This window comes from Trematomus bernacchii, unplaced genomic scaffold, assembly GCF_902827165.1.
Source record: "Trematomus bernacchii unplaced genomic scaffold, fTreBer1.1, whole genome shotgun sequence".
Lineage (NCBI taxonomy): Eukaryota > Metazoa > Chordata > Actinopteri > Perciformes > Nototheniidae > Trematomus > Trematomus bernacchii.
In genome coordinates this window covers 894,883-913,536 of record NW_022987645.1, presented here as the reverse complement: position 1 = coordinate 913,536, position 18,654 = coordinate 894,883, and the positions used below count along the sequence as shown (strand labels likewise).

The 18,654-nt window shown below is 40.4% G+C and overlaps 1 pseudogene; it reads right to left on the bottom strand.

The window, feature by feature from the left end:
* Window positions 1–11,972: 11,972 nt before the first annotated feature.
* LOC117485370 lies at window positions 11,973–13,458 on the bottom strand (annotated as a pseudogene).
* Window positions 13,459–18,654: the final 5,196 nt, after the last annotated feature.

The following is an 18,654-nucleotide window of genomic DNA, read 5'->3' as shown; positions in this document are numbered from 1 at the left end:
AAAATCTGTTCGTCTTAGGGGGGTCCTTAATTTTGGATGATTTGCTGAGTGGGGTGGGACTTATTGCGTTGAGTGGGGGGGGAGTCATCTGTAGAAATGAGAGTTTCTTTCACCCGTATAATGTCCCTCGCTGTTTGACTCTTTTTTTAAAGTTCTTTTTCATCTATCATTTTCAACCAAGCAGCATGAGGTCAAATGTAATAATAAGTAATAGTTTGTCACGATTTTACGGGAAAAAGTCAGAGCGCGATGTCACATCTTAAAGACAGCTTGAACTGGATAGATGGTTAGTCTTTTTCAAACATACCATACGTTCTGCATGTTAGTATATTTGGCCAATCGGGTTAGGCCCTACTGCCCTACCCCCTCAATAGGGAAGTCACGCTTTGGGAAGAGGTGTTTAATTTGACAGATCTGACTTGATTGTTGTTGTGATGGCTGAAGGAAGAGGGACGGGGAGGAAAATTCAGAGGGTGAAGAAGCAGAAAAATAACTTGTTTGTAAAACGGACAGCACGTCAGTTTCAGGAAAGATGACACCGGTTTTATGCATGACATGCCAAATATCCTGAAGCCCTACAAAAAAACAAAAAGGTACAAGTATATTGTGTTGAAAATATCGCAAAAAGTCGTAATATTGTATAATGTAATAGTTGCATGTTGTATTTTGATAAAAATCACTGTATATTCAAAAATATAAAGGAAAAAGGAGAGAAAAACAAATATCACAGTATGTTGAAAAATATGAAAAAAGTAATGTTGTGCTAAAATAACATGAAAGAAATCAAAGTAAAGCATCTAAAAACATATATTTAAAAAAAGTAATGTTAGTCAAGTAATTCATTACAAATGAATGAATATTTTACCAAGTTATAAAGTTTTCCATACATAAACGTGTATCTTACAGTTCCTTTGTGAGAGAATTACGGACAAATCTGTCATATCAAAACATTCTATTGCAGTATTTTATCTGTTTTATGTGCTCTATATGTATATATATATATATACATTTGTTGCACTGTTGGAGGAGCCTGTGACCTATGTTTTTCATTGACATATCTACACTGTAGCTAATGGGCATATGCCATAAAGCCATAAAGCCTTGAAACTTAAAATGATCAGAAACTGCATTGACTCACTGAAAACAGCTCTAAAGAAAACCCAATTCCATACAAAGTACTTAACTTTCTACCAGTTGTAAAGTGTTGCTCACTTCAAAAGTGTATCTAAAAAGTATCTTAGTAACAAAAACAAAAGCAAAAAGCATTAATGTTAACAAAGCCTCAAAGGGCGGACTCCTGAGTTCCGTAATGCCCCCCTACCATGGCACTTGGACTATTTACATCATCCAGGGCTCAACACCAGTAAATACACCTCTCTTTATCCGCTCTCCAAGCCTCCAAGGGCGGACTCCTGAGTTCCGTAATGTCCCCCTAACATGACACTTAGACTATTTACATCATCTAGGGAAGCACACCAGTAAATCTTCCTTATAGTTAATAAAGTAATTAAACAATAAAAAGACAAGATCAAGGGGTCATTAAGATCTTTAAATTATTATTACCCTCTTCAAAGAGACTTCGTTGTAGTTAAAGTAATTAAACATTAGTTCACAAGCCATACAACTTAAGATTAGTTAACAACAACTTCATAGGGGCTTTTAAAGTTGTGTGAAGTAATTAAACATTACAAATACAATATCAGGGGATCATTAACATCTTTTTTAATTAGTATTACCCACTTTTCAAAAAGAGAGTCCCTTGTAGTTAGTAAAGTAATTAAACATTAGTTCACAAGCCATACAACTTAAGAGAACATCCATAGTTAACACAAATCATATTAAAAACTAATCTAATTTTTTAGGTGACTTAGTGAATGAGAATTAATGGCTGATAGCAAAATCAGGAGGTGACAGGCAGGGGGAGGGGAGGGGTGGGAGGGGGTGTGAGGGGAGACAGTCTCACACATCCAGACTCCATTTTTCATGAAGAGCCTCAGGCGGAGGGTCTGAACCCGGCACAGATACTGCATCCGTTTCTTGACTGGCGCTCCCGACTGTCACAGGCGTCTTGCTGATTAAACCCATATCGATGCGTCTCTTTGCCATTTTCGTTTTTGAAAGTTTAGGTGACTTGGTGAGTGGAAATGACTGGCTTTTTATCTAGTTTGCACGGATTTCTTTTTTACCTAACTCCACCCCCACCTCTATCTTCTGACATCACAGCAAAAGGAAGGGTGACAGAAGGGGTGGGAGGAGGATGGGGTGCGAGACAGTCTCACACAACTTCAAAGAGACTACCTTAACACAAGTTACAAACACTGATCAAAGGACATACATCATAGGGCTAATTAGATTGACATCAAAGGCTTATAAAACTCCGGTGTGATATCACACCTACATGTTACAACACCTCACCCCCCTTACATCAAAGGACTGACATCAAAGGGCTAATTAGATTGACATCAAAGGCTTATAACACTCCGGTGTGATATCACACCTACATTTTACAACACCTCACCCCCCCTTACATCAAAGGACAGACATCAAAGGGCTAATTAGATTAGACAACAAAGGGCAGACATCAAAGGCTAATTAGATTAGACAACAAAGGATCTACTACAAGGGGGAATATCACACCTACATGTTACAACACCTCACCCCTCACATCAAAGGATATCACACCTACATGCGATAACACCTCGAACAAAGGGGATCATTAGCATATCAAAGGGGCTCATTAGCATAAGTAGAAGTAGGTGTGACCTGTCACAGCACCTGTCACTTTTTATGCATACTAATGTGATCTCTCCTGATTGTTGGCACTTGACAATCACCTTTTCCCTGAATTTTACTCAGGTGTAACTAAAGCCTGATTTAAGGGTTGTTTATATTTCACATCATTAATCAGAATCTGTAAAGTAACTAAAATAAATGTAGTGGAGTAAAAATACCAGGTTAACCTCTGAATTGCAGTGGAGTAGAATTGCTGTTTTGTTTAGTAATGGATATTGAATATGGAATAAAGGTTTTGACAAGACCTGGTGTAACAATAATCAAAAAGGACATTAAAAGAGCTCCAGATGTCAATGATCTAAACAAAACAGCACATCTGAAATGTATATTTAAATACTTTATTAAGGGCAGTGAATTCGTTTTTTCTGTATGTTTTTCAAATCAGTGTTATACAGTAAGTGTCATAGACAGTGTTACATTGCTATTATTATCCTTAAAATATATATAAAACAAAACCACTTATGATCTTTTTATTTGAGTGGTTTACTAATGACAGTTAATTCTGTTTCTGCTATTGATGGTTTCATTTTTGTGTAAAATAATAAAATAATAAAATTCAATAACGTGCTTTAACCAAATTAGTATTGATACTGCAAGGAGACGTATTGTGTGAAAAGAAATGTAAGATGTTGTTTAATTGCTGATATATTTATGATCCACGTCACGTTTTCAGTTTTGGCGGCAGTGCTTCCTGTTTGTCTAGAAGTCTTCTCATCAGGGCTCTATAAATACAGAACTACGGCAGATATGTCATATTTAATGCAGCTGAACCGTGTATTACAATGCCGTTATGTGATGACCTCCAAAGAGAAAAGCAAGCACACTCGGAATAAAGTATTATTTTATTTTTAAAAAATGTTTTCGGATTTCACATCGCATAAACACCATTTCCCAACGTGCATTGCGGCTAAACCATCGAATCACCGAGCTGAGGACCTTGCCTTCGTCTGTTTCCGGTATTTTTTATGACGTTTGTATTTTGTTATACACACATTCCTTCACATTTACATTAAAATGTACATTAAAGTATTTCGTGAGGCCTTCTAAAATGTTTTTAAATATAACTACGGTTCTAGTTGAAGAGTTTGTAAATTAACATGAACCGAAGCTGTTGCCTGGCAACGCAATCGCACAACGTCACGTCCGTTAATTCCACATCCACACCTTTATATACAGTCTATGATCCACACATGGATTAACATCGATTTAATACATTAATGTAGCCTTTATTTCTGCTAAAAGAGGTGTCGACCAGCTAGGGCAACAAGAAAATCGGCGAAATCGAGTGTGACGATTAAAAAATAAATTAAAAACATCTCATTTTGACAATAAAAACCGACCAATAGTCTTGGTAGACCATTTGCTTGGCACTTCCGGGTATTTCTCCACTGGTTGGGCCATGTTAACAATACCGTGTAACTGTCACGTTTGAAGGGACGAAACCGTGACATATTCACGTCTCCCAGCATGGTAGATCGTCACATGTTCACGTCTTGCCGTGATACCGGGATGCCTAAAGCATATGACTCATTCTATAATTTGGGGTACTTGACCACTGATTGCCTGTCAGAACCATAGCACTTGGATTATTATATAGGATCTTCAACATAATCATACATTTTGCCCCAAAACCCATTCTTTGCATTGTATGCCACAAAAATGGCCATTCTAGCCTATCAAATGCTTTTTCAGCATCAACTGATAATACGGCGCAAGGCGATGTTATGTCTGCTGCAAAATGAATAACATGCAGTAGTCTCCTGATATTATCTGATGAGAATTGGTTTTTCATAAAGCCTGTTTGGTCATAATGAACTAATGTTGGAAGGACTTTCTCCAATCGTCGAGCTATTTCTTTGGCATAAAGTTTGATTTCTGAATTTATAAGTGATATTGGTCTAAAACTTGTGCATACATTTGGGTATTTCCCCTTCTTGTGTATGAGAGAAATTATAGCTGTATTGATATCCTTTTGGAAATATCCTTCTATAAGTGCTACATGAATCATTTCCAATCATATTGGTCCTAAATCAGGCCAAAACTGGGATTATAATTCCAGAGGGATACCATCTATACCAGGGGATTTGCCAAGGTTCATGTCTTCCAATGCTTCAGATAATTCTTTAAGTGTTATTTCACAATCTAAGCGATCAATGTCCTCAGGGGATAGATGTGGTCAATTCAGATCTACAAAGAAATGTTCTAACTCTGCCTTTGATGTCTGTACTTGAGATGTATATAAATGTTTATAGAACTGTTCAAATTCATGATTAATACGGACTGGATCATAAAGGACAATGCCATCATTATTCGTATCTTTAACTGAATTATAATTAAACAACAAACTATTTTAAGCCGATTTTAAGCTGTTGACAGTATTGTGAATCTTGTAATAATGTTAAATTGAATCTCCATCTTGCAGCTCGATTGTTCTCCTTAGAGAGAAAAAATGTGCTACATTGTGTGGTGGTCTGATATTGACATATGTGATATTTCAGTATTTTGAACTAAATCTACAAGTTTAGAGGAGATAAAAATACAGTCTATCCTTGAAAATGTAAGATGCCTCTTAGAAAAGAAAGTCAACTCTTTTGATATGGGATGCCTTACTCTCCATATATCTACCAACCCATAATTATTTATAGTGGTACTTAATGCTAGGTTGGCTGATAAATTGCTTTGGGTATTCCCTGATCTATCTAACAATGGATTAATTACAGCATTCATATCACCACCAATAATAATGTCATAATTGGTCATTTCGGAAATTACTTTTGAAAGTGAATCAAAGAACGTAGGTTCATATGAGTTAGGTGCATAGCATGCGATCAAAGCTATCTTTCTATTGCAAATGACTCCTTGAAGATAAGCAATTCTTCCTTCTTGATCTTGACCTTTGTTAACAATATGTCATTTGAAATTATTGCGAATTAAAATGATTACTCCTTTAGTTTTACTGTTTGAAGATGAATAAGCCACAACTTTATAAATATTATTCCCAACTTTATATATCTTCAGCTAATGTGTGGATGTGTAGAAATGCAATATCAGCCTTTTTTCGACACAAGACATTTTGTAATCTTTAGAGCACTGTGGCGAGCCGTCAGGGCCCTCTAGGCCCTCTGTGAGGGCCTAAGATATTCCAAAAAATAATATTTAAAAACATTAAAAAAAAAAAAAAAATTTAAAGATATATATTTTTTTAATATTATTTTTGTTATATTTTTCATTAGTTTTACCGAAAAAAAACTTGATTCAATAAAATAACATTTCCAAAGAAATAATTCCTTCGAATCTGCCTGTTCAGTCTCTGTTTGAATGTGAAGGGTTTACATGAAAGAAGCTCGTCTGGCCCTCTCTGCGATTCACAGAGGGCCCGCTATAGTAACTCAACGAGAGAGTAATGTCAAATGACAGTACAATTGACCAATCATATCTTCCCTCTAAATGGGTGGGTTTTATAATCGCGGACTTTATGACAAGTTCCGCCCGCTGTGAAACTTTTCTTGTTTCCATAGCAACAACAACTTCCTGTCAACAGCGTGAACTCGCCTTCAAAATAAAAGCATGCCAAATTACACTTAAGACATACAACTGCAACGAAAGTAACAAACACAATGCAATATCATTTTCAATGTCAAAGAACACAAATTGGGTTCACAGGTGTTGTTTTGTGTGGTAGAGGGTTGCTGTCATTGATGCGTTTTGCACCCTGGGCCGTTGTTTTGATATTCCGCTGAAGTATACGCTGTGACGTAATAACTCTTTTTTTCTTCTTTTTTTCGAGGGAAGGGGTGGGGGTCAGAGGGCCTAGGTATAAAGCTCACGGCTCGCCACTGTTAGAGCAGTAAGCACGCGTGCTCAACATCCCCTCTAGTATAACAAGTTGCACAATACATTCAAAGCATTAAGTGACAACATCGATGAAACTGAGGTTTCACAAGTTATTTTTTCCAGTTATTTTTGTGTTCAATTAGTCCATTAATATAAGTCAATAATCCGCTTGGTAATCATCAAAGCACATTATAACTTGAATATCAGTCACCGGTTTATAAGAGTTCAATTATAATGAAATGAGAAGACGTTGAACACAGGAGCGGGTTGCAGCTATCATCATACCTGCCTATTCAGCGGACTTGTTGCCGGTGTTCCGGATTAACTGGTTTTCCGATCAACTGGGGCACAGATGTGGGGGCCGTGGCCTTCGACTGAAATACACATTTCGATCGCTTCTTCTGTGGTTTCATACATCTTTCGGTATATTTCACTCGGTAGGAAGACTTTGATGCACATTCAGTACCAGTGTGTGAGGTTGTGGTTACGATGGCGATATCCGGACGCGAACAGCGAGGACTACAAAAAGAAAAACGAGTTGACTGGGGATGTCTGTTCAAAACATTGCGAGTTCCAATAAATCATTTAAACCAGCTATTGTTGCCAGACTTATTACTCAATATCGTTCTTAATGTGATACCAAGTCCATCTGAGACCTGTGTACACCTTCAGACAGCCTCCGAGTGAAGCGTACGTTGTTTACTCTTCAGCTGTGAACTGTAAACTGCGATACGCCCAGGTTAAACTGTGTTACGACTTCTGTGGCTATCTACCAGCGATCATGTTTAATCTGAAAGACTACACACACATGTATCCCTCATAAAAACAGTATGCTGCAGCACTCATCCAGATAAGATGTGACTGTTAACTCGTTTTGCAAAGATAGCAGCAGAAATGTCATTGCTGCATGTTGTTAGATGTATTCGTTGTTCTCGCGTCCCAGGAGAGAAGCTTACAATAAGGAGACTAATGGAGTCTCTCAAAAGGTTCAAATGGGTTACTTTAATTAAATAGTGCGGTAATGGAACAAACAGAGGTGTTGGAGGAGAACAGCTGCAGCTGTTGTCGGGAGGCGGCCGGGTGAAGAAGTGCCTGAGATCGCGTTGTCCTCCGTCTGTATCGATCCAGCGCTCCTCCTTCAATGGCGGCTGGTGACGTCGTTCTCCCATATCTTTCTCCAATGTCCGATATCGCACATAACAGAGGATTTAGACATTGTGTGGTCATTGTATGACTTCCACACGCCTTTTCTCCTCACACACTCTTTCATGACTTTTTATTTAATGCATTTTAACGGCTGTAATCGATGTTTACGTGAAACCGGAAGTGGTCATTGTTGTCGTCTCTCAATACAGCTTTTTAAAGTAAACTTTAACCGGAACTGTTTTCAGAATAAAACAGTTTTGAACTTACTGTTTGTTTAAACTAAATTAGGTCATTCAATATTGATTTTAATTTCTAACAATCCCTCCTTACATACCTTTTAAGGTATGTAAATAATACTGAAATCAATGAGTTCTTCATCTGAACTTTGCATAGTACATAACTCCTATCAAAAACATACAATCAAAAATGGAATGGCTCAATAACCATCATCAAGAATACAAAAATACAAAAAATAATACTTTGGTTCGTCTTCAAACATAAACGTTTTTCCTTGTGCATAACTTCTAGTTTTAACATTCAATATCACTCTTCAAAATAGTAGCAATTAGCTTGGTATCAGAACATTTCTTACTCCCTCCTTTCACAGAAAGTGTTCCAATACCACATTCAGTGTTAAGCCCTGAGCCTGTTTTTCAGGTCTCAGGCTCGAAAATGACATTCCCAGAACAAATGACCATATCTTCCCTTCTAAAAGGGTTAAATTAATAATCTTTTTTCTCAAAGTAATGATAAACCTGTGAGTTGGATGTAGAAAAGTCAGAACAATATAGATGTTTTTTTATTTTAAAGAAAATTCAGATTGAACATAGTAAAAAACTGTAAATGATAGTGTCCGTCCAAAAATTATTTTTTACTTATAGTGAAAACTACCCTTGGATGATGGTAAAGTAGACTAAATGGGAAGAGGATTCCCTATATTTTTTCTTTCTTTCTTTGTCTTTTCTTTTTCTTTTTGTATTGTCTATATTGTCTATATAATTTGTATCTGTGTATATAAGTCCCTTTGTGAGGGCAAAAAAAAAAAGTTGGTCACAAAAACATTAATAAAGATTGGTACATTACTCTTCACGAGTCTGACAACGAGTGAAACGAGTCTCGAGTAAAACCATAGCTAATCTTCCAGGGAATCATCGTGGTCTCAAGTTGGATGGAAATGTCTCCATCATTTTGTGTTGAAAGGAGAGAGAGAAAACCACACATCGCCTTCCAACTTTAAATATACTGTCATTATTCAAAGACTCAGCATCTAAATAGAAGAATAATTTACAGGAAGAACATGTTATGGTTTTCTATGCTTGTGTTTTGACACTTATGTATATATATGTATTTATAGTGAAATTGGAATGATCCACATTGGCCCCTTTCACACCAAAGCGGTTCCAGGGCCGGTTCGGAGCTTGAGCCTGATAAGCACCGGTTTTTCCTGTTCACACCGTAGCGGAGCCGGCTCTTTTCCCCGAAAACTGGTTCTTACCAAGCTCCACAAAATTGTCGGTCTAGAAGCAAGAACAGCATACGTCACGCTTACGTCGGAGGGGGGCGGGATCAACCTGAGCAACAGTTTATGGCGAGTACGGCAAATAAAAGTTGTAACAAGCATTAGCGCTGAGCAAAGTGACTAGAACGCAACCACACACTTTCTAAAGTCAGGCAACACTAACCAGCTTCGTGTGATTCTGTTTATTCGTACCTTACTTTGACCATCCGTCCGCTGTCATTGATCGTTGTGGAGGGCAGGCAGACGTGTTGTTTTGTATTATAGCAGCTATCAGATGCAGGGATTCAAACTCATCAGGTATGAAAAAGATGACAAGGATCCGAGCCCTCCGAGCCCCCGGAATATCGGCTTTAAAATGAGGAATAACAGAGGATTTTAGCAGTCAGAACAACTGAAGCAGCAGTGTTAATAATAACAGAAACACCACATCTAATAGAAATATATAAAAGCATTTATTTTAATTGTGTAGCAGTCAGTTTATAATTTTGGCAGCACTGTTGAGCATTTTGAAAATATATTTTCATGTCTCTGTGCAAGGCTTAGTCTTTCTATCTGTATAGCCAGTGGTGTAAAGTAACTAAGTTCATAAACTCAAGTACTATACTTGGGTACAATTTTGAGATACTTGTACTTTATTTAAAGTGGACCTATCATGCTATATTTGAATAATATAGTGTAGGACCATACCTATATAAGGCATATTTATAAAAAAAAAAATCTCAAAATACCAAACAGATCATGCATTTTAGCCATGCCTCATTTTGCTCAATTTGAAATTTTTTAGATCTGTTTTTGCAAGGGTTGATTCTGTGAACAACAGCACCATCTAGAGGCCTGGCATATGTACTACAGCGTCTCCAGCGCTTTCGAACGGCAATGCCGTGGTTGTCTCCTCCTGATTGGTGGAGTTGGCCCAATAGCCGTAGCGCCACTGTCCTGACGTCAGGAAAGTGTTCAAATCTGGATCAGTTTTTATCAGATCCGTTGCAGCCCCTTTTTTAGAGATTTGGGTATGGAGGAAAATAGAGAGGGTTGTGTTTTCTGACACTTGGTGAGTTCCCTGGAACACCGGGGACACATATTCATGTATAAAAGACGTACAAAAGTGCATTTTGCATGATAGGTCCCCTTTAAGTATTTCAATGTTTTGCTACTTTGTTCTTCTTCTCCTCTACAATTCAGAGGTAAATGGTGTACTTCTACTCCACTACATGTATTTAATACCTTTAGTTACTTCACAGATGTGGATGAATGATGTGAAATATAATCAAGTGTTAAATCAGACTTCAGTTCCACCTGGAGTAAATTCACAAGCTACCCTGCAGTATACAAAGTCATTCAAACTAGCTGCACCTTTACCAGCTTTGAGAACACTTTCATGATCAATCATTATAAAACATCGTGTAACGGTTCACAGAATTCACGGTTCGGTACGTACCTCGGTTTGGGGGTCACGGTTCGGTACAACAAGAAAAAGCAAAAAAAAGTCCCAAATGACTAATTCCAGGTTTGTTGTTATTTATTTTAACTCTAACATTTTTGAATAATTAACTTTATTACACAGTTAAAAACAAACCACAAACAGCACCACACACACTCAGATGGCCGTAGTATCTATAATGGCTGATGTCAAACAAAAAGGTTTCACCAAGCTGTAAAACTAAAAAGAATGTCTTGAAAATATTACATCATAAATAATAAGAAAGTGTTTCAAAGGCGCATAGCCGTTGAAAAACATATGCCAAAAGCTTCCGTTATTTATTTTGGTCTCTTGGCTTGCATGTCTATTGGCTTCTTAAAAACAGCGGGGATAAGCTGTACAACTGCTGTTGTCTTTTGCCGGGCTCCGGTGATTGGCAAATCTGGGTGATGCCTTCTGATATGATTTAGCATGTTTGGCGTGTGTTCTATTAGCATTCCGCACCGCTGTTGAACAACGCCGACACACCGTCCTCGTCCGATCCACCACTCACACACTCCATCGTTATTGTAGTCCACAGGGAACCCGAAATGTTCCCACACAGCTGATTTAAAAGAAGCAGGTGGGTTCTAGCTCCAGTGTGTTATCTGAAATCGCCATACTAACTTTTCTTCTTCTTGTTCTTCATTTGTTGTGGGCGGCTGGCAAACAGCTTTTAGGCGCAATACCGCCCCCTGGATTATATATAGTGTAATGGATACTGCCCTGAATGACAGACTTTTTTCCCACTCGTAGAAAATTATAATATATAAAAAAATAACACCATGCGTGTCATGATGGCACATAACAGCTCGTGGCCGCAGATTACTCCGGGTCCCAGACCCCCCCGAACCCTAACCCTTGGTGTGAAAGGGGCAATCCAGGCTCCCGGGTGTATCTGCGTGCTTTTTACCTGTATGTTCCTGCCTGTGTACATAACATAAGATGCTCATAACCAATTGCCCCTTGCGGGATTAATAAAGTTATTGATTGATACTATATGGTGGTTTTTATGTTTATTTTGTAATTGTTACGTTTATTCTGGCTTGTTTTGTGTTCGTATCTTTTATGTGATTTTATACTTATTTTAATGTTTTACACAGTCTCCCTCCCTGATCGTCCAATCGAGATGCTTGGTCACGGTTTGCTTGACAAACCCCGTGATTCGTCCTGACCAATCAGGACAAAACCAACACAGTCTCAGGGAGTGAGACTGTGGTGGTTTTGTGAGCTGAGCTGTGTGATTTGATATGTTATGTATCTCTCTGTACAGAACTTTGGTCTGGAGGTTTTAAAGTGCTTCATAAATAAAGTTGGATTGGATTGAACATTACAATTCAAGTCAAACATTTATTAAATATATAATCAAGTTACACCAACTACTGACATAATACAATAACTACAACCAAGATTAGTTGGAATATCACCAACACAGATTCAACACATAAAATCATCCTATATGTGTACCTGGAAACTTGGAGTCCTTATACTCACAATAAAATGGTTTATCAACAATCAGTAGTTATAGTATATCAAAAAATCAGTATGAGAAAAACATTCAATATATTGTCCATGAATATTAATAAAGATGGAGTTTATATGAATATTGTCAAACAGAGTTTATACAGGTTGACAGATTGTTCTTATGCATGAATTGTCATGGGACTAATTCATTGTGCTCTTTTTTGCACATTCAGACTTGACTTATAGCAAAAATGTTTTATATGTGTCAAATGTCATATCACTTAGAGGGACTCTCTGGATCTGAGTTAGAGGCTCTGCCTCTGTGTTCTCTTCAGTTTGAGTTTGATGAAGCTGTGAGGACTGACGACCAACACACTTATGGCTTTTGACCTGATCACCCCAGGATATTATTTTGTCACAAACACTGCAATGGAATGGTTTCTCTCCTGTGTGGTTTCTCATGTGATTCTTTAAACTTTCACTCCGCTGAAATGATTTCTCACAAACTGAGCAGCTGAATGGTTTCTCTCCCGTATGAATTCTCATGTGTTCATTTAAACTTCCTCTCTGTGTATACGATTTCTCACAGACTGAGCAGCTGAATGGTTTCTCTCCTGTGTGGATTTTCATGTGTCTCTTTAAAAGTCCTCCCTGTATAAAATATTTCTTACAGACTGAGCAGCTGAATGGTTTCTCTCCTGTGTGGATTAGCATGTGTTTCTTTAAACTTTCACTCCGCTGAAATGATTTCTCACAAACTGAGCAGCTGAATGGTTTCTCTCCCGTATGAATTCTCATGAGTTCCTTTAAACTTCCTCTCTGTGTAAAAGTGTTCTTACAGACTGAGCAGCTGAATGGTTTCTCTCCTGTGTGGATTATTATGTGCATCCTTAAACTTTCACTCCATGAAATGATTTCTCACAAAGTGAGCAGCTGAATGGTTTCTTTCCTGTATGAATTCTCATGTGTTCCTTTAAACTTCCTCTCTGTGTAAAAGATCTCTTACAGACTGAGCAGCTGCATTTTTGTACTCCTTTGTGGATTCTCATGTGTGTCTTTAAACTTCCTCTCTGTGTAAAAGATCTCTTACAGACTGAGCAGCTGAATGGTTTCTCTCCTGTGTGGATTCTCATGTGCACCCTTAAACTTCCTCTCTGTGTAAAAGATCTCTTACAGACTGAGCAGCTGAATGGGTTCTCTCCTGTGTGGATTCTCATGTGTTCCTTTAAACTTCCTCTCTGTGTAAAAGATCTCTTACAGACTGAGCAGCTGAATGGTTTCTCTCCTGCACTACGTCTTGAATCACTGACAGGGTCTTGTTTATTTTTCTGAGAGTTTGAACCTGGTTCTCTGGTCTCCTTCCAATCAGCACTGTCAGGTTCAGAAGAGTCTTCAGTGTCAGGTTCAGAATAGTTTTCAGTGTCAGGTTTAGAAGAGTCTTCATTGTCAGGTTCAGAAGAGTCTCCACTGTTGTCCTCAGTCTCTGGTTGTAATTGTCTCTCTGGATCTGAGTTCCTGGCTGGTTCTGGTCCTCCACAGTCCTCTCCATCAGCTTCTGTTTCCATGTGTTCAGCTGAACTGCTGGCTGTAGGCTCTGCCTCTCTGTTCTCCTCAGTTTGAGTTTGATGAAGCTGTGAAGACTGACGACCAACACACTTATGTCTTAGGCCTGGTTCTCTGGTCTTCTTCCAATCAGCACTGTCCTCAGTGTCAGGTTCAGAAGAGTCTCCAGTGTCAGGTTCAGAAGAGTCTTCAGTGTCAGGTTCAGAATAGTCTTCAGTGTCAGGTTCAGAATAGTCTTCAGTGTCAGGTTCAGAAGAGTCTCCACTGTTGTCCTCAGTCTCTGGTTGTAAATGTCTCTCTGGATCTGAGTTCCTGGCTGGTTCTGGTCCTCCACAGTCCTCTCCATCAGCTTCTGTTTCCAGGTGTTCAGTTTGTCTTTGATGAAGCTGAGAGGACTGAGGTTTCTCTTCATCATCTTCACTCTTCACAGGGACAGAAGTGAATGTGGACTTGTTGTTAGCCTCCTCCAGCCCTTGAAGCTGCTCTCCCTCCTGACTGCTCCAGAGTTCCTCCTGCTCCTCTTTAATGTGTGAGGGGGGCTCTGGGTCCTCCTGGTCCAGACTGGAGCTCCACTCCTGCTGCTCAGGGGGAACCTCTTCTTTAACAACCACCAGCTGCTGGACGTCTGCAGGAAACAGGAAACACACATTCAGAGAAACTGTAGAGTACTATAATTTAAAATCTTACCATGAGTAACACTTCTTTAACTTTGCAGCCCTTATACATTCCTTAAATGCTTGCCTATCATTTTTCTAAGTCCCGCCCCTTTGTTTTTCTGTTGTCTCAATAGTCTGTCAATTACACCTTTTTTCCAGATGCTCTGGAGAGTTTCAGGACAACAGGTGTTAGTACTGTAGCTGATCTAAAACGTAGTTACACTGCTTAGTTTGGACAGGGAGAGCGTGGGGCATAGTTTCTCTCAAAATTCAGCTCTTTTTCTCAAAATGTTGAAGTTGGACCAAGTCATCCAATACATGTATGTATGTATACTGTAGTAGTAGTGGTAGTGGTGGTCTAATGGATAGTGAGGTGGGCTGAAGATCGGAAGGTTGTGAGTTCAAATCCCGCCAGGAACACCACCACTAGTGTGCCCTTGAGTAAGGCACTTAGCCCTCAGTTACTCCAGGGAGAATGTCCCTGTAATTGGTAATTGTAAGTCAGCTAATTAAAATGTAATGTAATGTAGTTGCTTCATGTAAATATTAGGGCTGCAAAAAACAATTACACACACACACGTAGGGACACAGTCCAAGCCCCCGACCAGACCTAAATATGGAGTGTGGACTGCTACTTGGAGAGGTCCCAGTTCACCTCCTGGGCCATGCCGTGGTGCCCTTGAGCAAAGCACCGGACAATGCATGTGTGACCCTTAAAGAGGGTTTCATCCATTCTATTCTATAGAGGGTGTGTGCCAATTCTAGAGGCATCACACTACTCAGGCTTCCCGGGAAAGTTTACTCTAAGGTACTCGAACCTCAGATTGAGGAGAACAATGCGGATTCCGTCCTGGTCGTGGAACGACGGATCAGCTTTTTACTCTCGCGAGGGGGGGCCTGGGAGTGGGCTTATATGGTCTACATGTGTTTTATAGATTTGGAGAAGGCGTATGACCGGGTTCCCAGGGAGATACTGTGGGAGGTGCTGCAGGAGTATGGGGTGAGGGGGTCTCTGCCATCCAATCTCTGTACTCCCAAAGCGAGAGCTGTGTCCGGGTCCTCGGCAGTGAGTCAGACCCATTTCCACAACCGAGTGTGAAGCAGCTGGGATGAGGATCAGCACCTCCAAATCTGAGGCCATGGTTCTCAGCAGGAAACTGATGGACTGTCCACTCCAAGTAGGGAATGAGTCCTTACCCCAAGTGAAGGAGTTCAAGTATTTCGGGGTCTTGTTCTCGAGTGAGGGAACAATGGAGCGTGAGATGGGCCGGAGAATCGGAGAACTTTACTGCAGTCGCTTTCCTGCAGTCGCTTTACCGCACCGTTGTGAGGAAAAGAGAGCTGAGCCAGAAGGCAAAGCTCTCTGTCTACCGGGCCATTTTCATTCCTACCCTCACCTATGGTCATGAAGGATGGGTCATGACCAAAAGAACGAGATCGCGGATAAAATCGGCCAAGATGGTTTTCTCCGCAGGGTGGCTGGCGTCTCCCTTAGGGATAAGGTGAGAAGTTCAGTCATCCGGGAAGGACTCGGAGTTGAACCGCTCCTCCTTCGCGTCGAAAAGAGCCAGTTGAAGTGGTTCGGGCACCTAATAAGGATGCTACCTGGGCGCCTCCCTAGGGAGGTGTTCCAGGCACGTCCAGCTGGGAGGAGACCAAGGGGTAGACCTAGGACCAGCTGGAGGGATTATATCTCTACCTAGGACCAGGTGGAGGGATTATATCTCTACCTAGGACCAGGTGGAAGGATTATATCTCTACCCAGGACCAGGTGGAGGGATTATATCTCTACCTAGGACCAGGTGGAAGGATTATATCTCTACCTAGGACCAGGTGGAAGGATTATATCTCTTCTCTGGCTTGGGAGCTCCTTGAATCCCCCAGACAGAGCTGGTTGATGTGAAAGGGAAGTTTGGGGCTCTCTGCTGGAACTGCTACCTCCGCGACCCGACCACGGATAAGCGGTAGGAGATGGAGAAAACGTCAAAAACTGTAGAAGATATCAAAAAACTGAATACAAGTTTAATAGGTGAATGTATTGTGCCCATTTTAAAGATGGAACGAAGTCTCTAGCTGAAAGTATGTGGAAGGAGTAGCATTGGGCTTACGGTGTAGGTAAAAGAGGATTTGAACGGTGCTCCCATTGAGTTACATGTTAAAAAAATAGTTTAAAAAGCTGAATATTTTTTAAAGTTGAAAAAGTTTAGAACAAATTTAAAGTGGACCTATCATGCAAAATGCACTTTTGTACGTCTTTTATATGTGTCCCCGGTGTTTCAGGGAACTCACCAAGTGTCAGAAAATACAACCCTCTCTCTGTTCCTCCGTACCCAAATCTTTTAAAAACGGGGCTCCACCGAGCGGATACAGATTCCATCCGAGCTGACGTCAGCCCGGAATAGTGGGCGGTGACGCTCCGCCTACATGGGCAACGCTTCCCCTATCATGGGAATGAGAGGTTGGGCCACGTCCACGGCCATGGGCCGGCCAACCTCTCATTGCCATATAGGCTGTCGGCAGGCTGAATCTCCCCGAGTCGCATCGGTGTTATTTGCCAGCATGTCTAAGGCAGTGAAAAGTTGTGCTGTTGTTGGCTGAAAAAATCGGGACAAGGGACTGCATGCGATGCCATGCGATGCCATGCCTGGAAAAACAGAAGAATCTGTGGCTGGACTTCATTTTCAAGGGGAATGTGCCAGAACACCTCGGCAAATGTCTGCTTGTGTGTTCTAAACATTTTACCTCGGACATGTTTGAGAACTTCACTCAAGTGAAAAAAGGATATGACTCCAATCTAAGGCTAAAAACTGGATCAATACCAACCCTCCGGGATGGATTGGAAGCTGTACGTTTTTCCATGTTAATATTTGCATTCCTTTTTATTTAGCGGTGTTTTTCCTGATAAAGTTATCTCTACTACGTAGCTTGTAGCATGTAGCTTCGCCGTATCAATGTCGCCTCAAACCCAAACAGTAATCGGTTGGGTGTTTATATGGTTTTTGTGCAAACTTCCCTGCTTTGGGACGCCCCCCAGGCAGTCCAGAGACAGTTACCGGACGCCCCCCAGGCAGTCCAGAGACAGTTACCGGACGCACCCCTCACACTGTAACGTCATTAGGCTCGATTCTGGGCCCCATCCTTTTTCTACTGTACATACTGCCCCTAGGTTCAATTCTCACAAAACATAATATTCCCTTCCACTGCTACGCCGACTATGTACAGATCTATCTGCCTCTCAAAGCAAATGTCAAACACTCACTACAGCAGCTGATGGACTGCTTAGCAGAGATAAATTCCTGGCTGAGCAAAAACGTTCTCAACCTCAACGAGAGCAAGACTGAGGTCATCTTTTTTGGACCGCAACCTCCAGCCTCTCCGGTTGATATTCTAGGCTCTCTCAAAAAAAACATCCTCCCCTCGGTCATGAACCTTGGAGTGACCTTCACTAGCACTTTTAAATTCGACAAGCAGGTCAGCACCGTAGTCAAATCCTGCTTTTTAAAATAAGACTATTGGCCAAAACCAAGTCGTATTTATCTTTTAATGACTTAGAAAGGGTTATTAACGCCTTTGTAACCTCAAGACTGGACTATTGCAACGCTCTGTATGTGGGTATGGACCAGGCCTCAATTAAACGCCTGCAGCTAGTCCAAAACGCTACTGCACATTTGCTGACTGGCCACAAAAAGCGTGACCACATCACCCCTATTCTGGCCTCACTACACTGGCTTCCAGTTCGGTTCAGAATTGATTTTAAAATCCTTTTATTTGTTTTTAAAGCACTAAATGGGCTGGCTCCGGCCTATATAGCTGAACTCCTCTAGCGCTACACCCCAGTCAGAGCTTTAAGGTCTGCTGACCAGCTGCTGCTGGTAGTGCCCAAGACCAGGCTCAAAACCCGAGGGCACCGAGCCTTCGCAGCAGCTGGCCCTAGGCTCTGGAACACTCTGCCCCTCCATGTGAGGTCGGCCCAGACCCTAGGGGTTTTTAAATCTACACTAAAAACACACTTCTCTCTGGCCTTCTAGTTAGAGCGGAGCACGACTCCTGACTTTTCCTTGTGTTTTTATTTTTATTTTGTTTTTTTATATATATCTGTTGTAATTTATTGTCGTTTATTGTGATTGTAGTAATGTGTTTTTATTACATGTACAGCACTTTGGCTCGACCAAAAATCGCTTTTAAATGTGCTCTATAAATAAAACCTGATTTGATTTGAT